The sequence below is a fragment of the Panicum virgatum genome, chromosome 2N (assembly GCF_016808335.1).
Source record: "Panicum virgatum strain AP13 chromosome 2N, P.virgatum_v5, whole genome shotgun sequence".
In the NCBI taxonomy this organism is placed as follows: Eukaryota; Viridiplantae; Streptophyta; class Magnoliopsida; order Poales; family Poaceae; genus Panicum; species Panicum virgatum.
In genome coordinates, this window is record NC_053146.1 from 34,608,642 (window position 1) to 34,617,482 (window position 8,841).

The 8,841-nt window shown below is 50.7% G+C and overlaps 1 long non-coding RNA gene across 1 annotated transcript; it reads right to left on the reverse strand.

The window, feature by feature from the left end:
- Positions 1-1,249: 1,249 nt before the first annotated feature.
- On the reverse strand, positions 1,250-3,808 carry LOC120660252. Its single transcript, XR_005669475.1, has 2 exons — positions 3,312-3,808; positions 1,250-2,073 (listed from the first exon to the last, which is right to left on the reverse strand). It is a non-coding gene; the product is annotated as an uncharacterized LOC120660252 (long non-coding RNA).
- Between the last annotated feature and the right edge of the window lie 5,033 nt (positions 3,809-8,841).

Genomic DNA, 8,841 nt, shown 5'->3' on the forward strand with positions numbered 1-8,841 from the left:
CAGCAGCGGCGGAGCGCTGGTAGCGGCGTTCCGGCGTTGGGACCGGCCTACGGGCCACTACATCTTGCGCAAAAGGAAGGATAGGGCAGGTGGAAGCTCACCGAGGGCCTGGAGTGGAGAAGGCTGCAGCGCAGGACGGCCGGCGTCGAGGTCTAGTGGCGGCGCTCGATGGAGCTCGGGGAGGAGGTCGCTGCAGGGGTGCTCCGGGGTCCTGGCTCCGGGGCTCGATGCGGGATTGATCCTGTGGAAATGTTGCGGGGGTCAGGGTGGCCTGAACATCGCCGGCGGCGTGGAACTGCGGCGGCAGAGGAAACTCACCTGCGGCGGATCTCGGTCAAATTCCGGCGAGTGCGCGGCTCGGACCGGGGCAAGCGGGCTCAGGGTGAAACCTGGGCTCGGGGCGGAGATCTGGCAGGGGTCGGCAGGAGCGGTGGCGCGGCAGGGCGGCGTGGCCACGACGGCGGGGAGCTTTTGCACGGCGGAGCTAGGCAGGGGCGATGGCGCAGAGGCTCGGGGCGGCGTTGGGGTGGCAAGATAGGGCTCTGGTGGGTGCGCAGGGGCCAATTAAAGGCCTGCGGTGATTCTGGGCATGCGTGCGCGCTGGAAGCGGCTGCGGTGATCGCGGCGGAGCAGATCACGCAAGAAGCGGATCGCGCTGACCGCACGGCGTGATCCCGGGGCTCGGCGCGTAGCTTCTAGAAGGCGGGGCGGGGTGCGCTGAGGCTGGCCGGTGGCCCTGCAGGGTCGGGGTGGTCCACGGGCATGCGAGAGAGCGGGCGGAGCGGAGCTGAGCTGGAGCTCGGGTGCGGCACAGAGAAAGGATTGGAGGAAGAAGGAAGCACCGACAGCTGGGCCCGGAGTGTCGGTGAGAGAGAGGAGGCAGCGGCAACGCGCAGTCTGCTGGGAAAGGGCGCCGACATGTGGGCCCGCCCTGTCAGTGAAGAGGGCGCGCGCGGGCCGTGCGCTGGAGCGGCTTGAGTGGGTGGCAAGCTGGGCCTGCGGGAGGAAGCGGGCCGGCGCAGGAGGGAAGAAGGAGTGGGACTGGGCCGGCTGGGCTGCTGGGTTGGGTTTGATTTCTTCTCCTTTTCTATTTCTTTTCCAAACTTCACTCAAATCTATTTGAATTCAAACTCCTATGCACTCAACCCAATAAAACTTATGCACCAGCATGAATGCACAAACAAGTTTAAACCTAGAAAAAATTTAATTACTTGTGAAAGAAAATTAAATTAAATGCAAGGCTAAGCAAAATAAACTTTAGAAAATTAAATAAAACCAATTAAATTTATTATTAAATACTGAAATTTAAATTAGGGTGTTACAAAATCTCCAAAGATTCAGCGTTCTTGGCATCAGAGGGAAGATCAACTATCTCCTCTGGCACTTCTGCTCACCGAAACTGAACTTCCATAATTCTTTGAGCTGAAATTTGCCAAACTTGTGTTATATCGTTTGCTTTATGTTCATCTTTTCATGATCAGATCAGCTCCTCCCCTAGACCGATAATCTTTGTGGTGCCAATCGATTAAGCTGAATGCTAAGCTACAATAATGTCATGGTTTCAATTCTCCAACCGACGAGTATGGAAGTGATCCTGAAGCTCTCCCTTGCTCTACTGCTTCTTGCGTCGCATCGCAACATGCCCCCGAAATCGCGGTTGTTCCTGGCTTAGTGCCGGAGACACTGCGGCGACGTCGAGATGCTCTACCCGTTCGGCATCGGCTCGCAGTGCTCACAGTCCAGGTACTTCAACGTCAGCTTGCACATGGAAGCAGCTGAGGGACTTCGCTTCCTACATTCATACGCATCTTCCCCCGATTCTACATGGTGATGTGAAGACCACCAACATTCTGCTCAATGACAGCTACATGGCCAAAGTGTCGGACTTTGGAGCCTCCATTCTAGTCCCATCTGACAACGAGCAGTACGTGACTGTGGTTCAAGGTACCTGTGGTTACCTTGACCCTGAATACATGCAGACATGCCAACTTACCGATAAGAGTGATGTCTACAGCTTCGGCGCCATCCTTCTAGAGGTGCTCACCGGGCGGGTTCCGCTGAAACTGAATGGTCCTGAGGAGCAAAGGAGCTTGACATCAAATTTACTGACCGCCATGAAGGAGAATAAACTTGATGCAGTGTTGGCAAGACATATAAAGGGGGCAAAAGAGCAACGAGTTAGTCACGGGGCTCGCAGCGCTAGCCAAACAATGCCTGGATATGTGCGGCAGCAATAGGTGCGTACACAAAGTTGATATGTGCCCTTGTGGTTCGAGCCTGATGATGAGTGATTATTAACGGACTGGCGTTTCGGGTTGAGTTTGCGGACTAACCGTGCCGTGGGTTGTGTCGTGCAACGTGTTTTTTTGGCTTGTGGTGCACAGGTGTGGAAGTCGGCGGCGAAGGTCATGCGGGTTCGTATCGATGGACCGGGAACGGTGAAGGACGGATGCTAGGCTTGGACCGAGGGACCAGGTGGCCGGACGACTAGCTGCGGTGACTGACGTCTGGGGACATCGACGAGCGCAAGAGTACACGGGGTGACCGTGTTGACCAAGTCAAGACGGCGGTCGTGCAAGTCGAGCAGAGGCTCGAGAAGACTTGGCGCCCGAGCGTTCGAGGACGATGGTGGCAGGCGTCGAGGATTGGAAGATCGATGGACGGTTTTCGGGTTTGGGCCTCAAAACCCGGGGTAGGACTCCGGCAGGAATCGGGGCGGAGTGCCCGAGGAGGTCGGAGGACAGGTGGCGGGATCGCGAAGCTTGCGTCGAGGCGAAGCAAAATCGTGAAGTCATCGGGTCCGTCCGATGCTCCGAAAAAAGTTGGACCAAAATACCCCTGGGCGTGTAATAAATATAGTTATTATTGTAGGGGTACTTTAGTCATTTTGGATTAGAGATGGGTGGATAAGAAGGGGAGTGGCTGTCACGGTCGATAGCTCTTTTCCTTCTCCCCCGTCGCCCCCTTCTCCCTGTTTTTTTGGTTGTTTTCTACTTCCCCCTCCTCTTCTCTCTAGGTTTAGAAATTGAGGATGAATCCTTGAATCTTAGCACTGAAATTTGATGGGAATGGAGGCCCATCCCTCCTGTGTTTCGGTTGATTTAATTCTCTGTCCCTTTGTCTTGGATTTTGCTTTGGATTTTTAGATTGCCTTTTGTCTGTTCTTGCGCAGGTCTTGGAGGGGCCAGGCTCTAGATGGCAACGAGTAAAATTCGCGTGGATACTAATTTCAAAGACCCGGACCCGCAAGCTAAAACTCGTGCCCGCATCTACGCACGCAATCCGCGACGGGTAGAAACCCAAACCCGTACCTGCTGTCCGCAGATACCCACGGCACGCCTGTGTACCTGCAAATTTAAAAAAATCAAACATAAAATTTAATTTAACAGCAAGCAAAAATTAATATATATAGCAAACACAATCTGCAATTAATGAAGAGTCATTGTTGCACACAAACAAGAATCATTGTTGCATGCAGATTAACACAAGTAATAGGGGAGCGTTGCCTGCTGGGAGGGAATCGGCCAATCAGGGGCCTAGGCGCCTGGCGGCCTGGCCGAGAGGCCGCCTGCGCGCGTCGCCTCTGGGCAAGGAGCGAGGGCGTCGGGGGCCGCGCTGGGCACCTGTGCTAGCCTGGGCGCGTGGCCTTGGACCAAGCTGCGAGGAGGACCGGAGGAGGGAGGGGCGGGGGCGCTGGCCGCTGGGTCCTGGGCACGCCGACGCGAGGGATCCGAGGGCCGTGGCGCTGAGGCCTGGGGCGCCGCCGGGCGCTGCGGAGGGGGTGGGGGACGGCTGCTGGGAAGGAGGAGTGGGGAGGAAATGAGAGAAATCTTAGAGATGATATATATATATGGAAAAATTGGGTGTGGGACACTCTTCAAACGTGGTCTTTGCCCCAACACTGAAAAATACGATTTTTGCCACAACACACTAAAACTTCGTGGCCATTTGCTCCAACACACTGCCGTGAGCCCGCCGTCCGCATCACTCACCTGTCATCACCCATCGGTACTCTCTCTGCTTGATGTGCGATCCCTGGTTTTCTTGGTATTTACGCATGTACCTAGTACTACCTCTTTTTTTTTGACACCCCGACATCACAACATAGTTGTTTTTCTATACAATACTTTGTCCGAAATGGTAAAAAAAAATCATGGAGAGAGTACTAGTTTTTTTTTTAGTATCTTGTGTTTGTGGTAAAATGATGAAACTGCCGATCACAACAAACTCAAGGAAGCCAAGGATGGGATATAACTCGATCGTAACCGTAGAGCTAGGCAGCTAGCTAGTACGAAGGCAATCCAGGTTAACCCAATTCACAGTAGCTCACCTGCTCTCTTGCCGGGTGAACAAAAGCAGGTCGTTGCCCCCAACCAACAACCGTGCTCCCGATCGCCAACGGACGGAAGACACGGCACTGCCTTCCTGACTGGTTCCCAATCCAACTTCCAAGTCCCGGCTGCTGTTATCTTTTTTTTTTTGCAGTAAATTAAAGCAAGGGAAACATTCAGACTTTGCATCTAAGTAAACTGAATGGTTCGGCGTCATCCTTCTAGAGGTGCTCACAGGCCAGGTTCCGCTGAAACTGAATGGTCCTGAGGAGCAAAGGAGCTTGACATCAAATTTCCTGACCGCCATGAAGGAGAATAAACTTGACGCAGTGGTGGCCAGACATATAAAGAGGCAAGAGAGCACTGAGTTGGTCACGGGCCTCGCAGCGCTAGCCAAGCAATGCTTGGACATGTGCGGCAACAATAGGCCATCCATGAAGGAGATCGCTAATGAACTGGGCAGGTTACTGAAGCTGTCGCTGCATCCTTGGGCACAACTGGATGCAGAGACTGAGACTGAGAGCTTTCTTGGTGGACCATCAACTTCTAGTATTGAGATAGAAGTTACTACTACTTCTCCATATCCTTCGCAGGATGGGGAGAACCTGCCCACGAATCCGATGAGTTCCTATTATGGGAGGTAAAACTCCATTGTAAAAGTCCTTTTACACTTTAGAAATAAGTGATGTGTATCAAAAAATTTAATTCCTGGGGCATTTGCGAGCTAGCTGGTATGCCAATTAATATGTCTGCCAGATGCACACATAATGTTTTGTGGCTCTATGTATCTGTATCTGTTTACGCCATTCTAGTATGTACTGCGAGTTTCTGAGCAGAATAATTGTGACATACTATTTTGCAATATATTGTATATTCTAGGCGTATCTGGTCTGTTTCTGAATGTTCCTTGTTGGATTGCTTGATGAACTCGACAAGGTACAGAAGTACAGAACACATACTGTTGAGAGACAGTAAGTTTGCGCTGCGATGAAGAGCTTTTCGGGGGTTTCTCTTCTTTATTTACAACCATGATTACAGCAACGAAGTGGCTTAAGTGGCCCTGGAAAATAGCCTAGGACTCAGGCATGATCTCCACACGATCCTTGAACTTCTAACTGCCAAAATCTTGATAAGAAACAAAAGACTGAAACTCTGAAAGCAGGATAAGACTCTGAAACAAATATGATCGAGGGTGAATCAGAACCCAACTTGCATTTTGCAAATCGACGGGCCTATATCCCAAATACACCCAACGCACCTCAAACATGGCAAATACCAGTTCCATGTAGCCACAACACGTAAAAAGACGGAGGCTACCTATGGAACTTACTCTCAAACTACGGAATATTCGCACCCTATGAACTTCCTCTCAGCCTGCGGAACTTCCGCATCAGCCAGAAAACAGCAGCCGAAAAGAAGTGAAAAAGAGGTGAAACTCGATCAAACGACCTCCAAATCCAACGAAACTTGGATCTTAGCTCCACTACAACTTGGTGAATCTATTACAACAAGAATTTCCCCCAAGGGGCCAGAGATTCACCTCCGGTTTCTTGGATTTGAGAAAAGGGATGGAATAACTCAACTTTGGGCAGAAACTCTAACTTGGGCTTAACCTTGCTGAGGTGATAGCGAATCTGTACAAGCAAGATCCACCAAAAAAAAGATGAAGGATTGAGGCCAATTTTGCGGATCTCCCGAAGAACACCAAAAAGGGGCAAAACCACCAAATCCTCGAATCCGGCGTGCTCGTGACCAAGGATGGTCAAGAGACATTCCCACACATCGTACTACTTAGATCCAAATCGCGAGATCTAAAAATTCACCAAAAATCATATGAAATTCCAGAAAAAGAAAAACAGTGAGGGAGTCAAGATTTGGGGCAAACTAAACACGGATTGCATTAATCTTCAGATCCACCATGAAGTACATGGCTAGGATGCCGCCCTTCATCCACTCTCTCTTTTGGATTGTGTTAATTTAGGGTAATCACTCCCTAAACTCACCTAATCTCTCTTTTAAGCACCGCCTTCCTCACCACCGTACCGGTTAGTCCTAAAGTAAATATGCTTATGCCCCAACTAATCCACCGGAACACTTAGTGTTCCAAATACTTTGTCGGAACGTGAGGGGGCTAAATTCAGCGGCTAGATGCTTGGCTGTACACGAGACAATCGCGGCATCTACGTGCCACATTGCATGCCTTCAGGAGACAAAATTAGAAGCCATCGACGATAGCCTTGCTCGTTTCCTAGGGGCCTACAAGCTCAACCAGTTTGTCTACAAGCCGGCGCAAGGGACCCGAGGGGGAATTTTACTCCTTTGGGACGACAGAGTAGTGGACATGCAAAATCCGGAGATTGGCCGATATTCCATTACATCGATTGTCACCGTACGCGATACAGCCGCATCCTTTATTTTGACAAGCGTTTATGGGCCTTCACGACGGGTACGAAAGGAAAGCTTCCTGCGCCATCTACGGCAAATGAAACCAACGAACGACACAAGATGGCTTCTACTAGGTGATTTCAACCTCATTTACAGGGCGAGGGACAAAAATAACCGCAACTTAAACTTAAGCCTCATGCCAAGTTTTCGAAGGACTCTAAATTTCTGTGAGCTGAAAGAAATCCACCTCCAGAATAAAAGATTTACATGGAGCAATGAAAGACGTTCGCCAACGCTGGTGCGCTTAGACCGCTTCTTTTGTAACCAGGGGTGTGACATGACCTTTGATGAACATGCGCTACATGAGGTGGTACAACAAGCATGGGCCCAACCAACCAGTCACACAGAACCTTACCATAGGTTGGGGCACAAACTTTTCACAACCGGGAAAGCACTAAAGGCGTGGAGTCGATCTATCATATCGGATGCCAGAATGAAGCTCCACATGGCCCAAGAAGTCATACTACGCCTCGACATAGCCCAGGAGCACCGCGAACTCTCTAATGAGGAGTTCCAGCTGCGTACTAAACTCAAAAGGCGAATCCTCGGCTGGGCGGTCATCGAGAAAGCGAGGCGAAAACAGTGCTCCAGGATTTCCAACCTTAGGGAAGGGGATGCAAACACTAAATACTTCCACCTCAAGGCAAATGCCAGAAGAAGAAAAAACTTCATACTAAGGTTGAAAACTGAACGTGGCTGGGCGGTTACTCATGAAGACAAAAAGAGGATCATCAATAACCATTTCTCAGCGATCATGGATTCCCCACTGCCAAGAACCTCAGATTTCATCTGGGAGCACCTACATTTGCCAACGGTCGACCTATCCTCGCTTGATGCGCCTTTCACTGAGCAGGAAGTCCTAGCGGCCATCTCTCAACTCCCAAGCGACAAGGCGCCAGGTCCAGACGGATTCACGGGCCTTTTCTTTAAAACCTGCTGGGACATCATGGCAGCCCTGAATAGTTTCCACATCCTCAGATGCGAAGACCTTAACCTGCTTAATTCAGCAAGTGTCGTGCTCGTTCCCAAGAAAGATGGTGCTGAGACAGTGCAGGATTTCCGACCGATCAGCCTCATACACGCTTTCGCGAAAATCATCAGCAAGATCCTGACCATCAGACTAGCACCCCGTATGGATGAGCTAATTGCGCCTTGTCAGAGCGCTTTCATCAAGAGACGTAGCATCCATGATAATTTCCTTTACGTGCGCAATATAGCTCGCCGATTCCACCAAAACAAAATGCCAGCACTGCTAATGAAGCTTGACATTTCTAAGGCCTTCGATTCGGTGCGCTGGGATTTTCTTCTCGATTTACTTCAGAAAAGAGGCTTCCCAACAAGATGGTGGGACTGGATTGCGGCCACCCTAGCCTCGTCTACCTCTAGGATACTGCTGAACGGTATTCCATCGGAACTCATTCTGCATGGCCGGGGTCTACGGCAAGGAGACCCGCTCTCCCCTCTCCTTTTCATCCTCGCAATGGACCCGCTACATCGTCTTTTCTCCAAAGCAACCGACCTCGGCTTACTTAGCAAAGTGGGTGGGCGACTACTACGCTTCCGAGTGTCAATGTACGCTGATGATGCAGCGGTCTTTATTAAGCCAACCAAGAAAGACATAGATAACTTGGCATAAATTCTCATTGAATTAGGAAATACAACAGGCCTGCACACAAACATCAACAAAACAACAGTCACCCCTATAAGTTGCGCCAGCATTGATCTTGATCACTTGCTCCAGGCACTGCCAATGGCCCGTGCAAATTTCCCAATCAAATACCTCGGACTCCCACTAACTATACGCCGATTACGGAAAACCGAGTTTCGGCCTCTACTTGACAAGGCCATGGCAAAAATCTCTGGCTGGCATGGATGGCACTTAACTCAAGCGGGGTGGGTCTGTCTCACCAAATTGGTCCTGACTTCGCAACTGGTTTATCTGCTCACAACAATAAAGCTGCCTAAGTACACCCTCGAAGACCTGGACAAATTGTGCAAGCGCTTCCTTTGGGCTGGGGATGAGGCCTTGACGGGAGGCAAATGCAAGGTCAACAGGATCAGAACC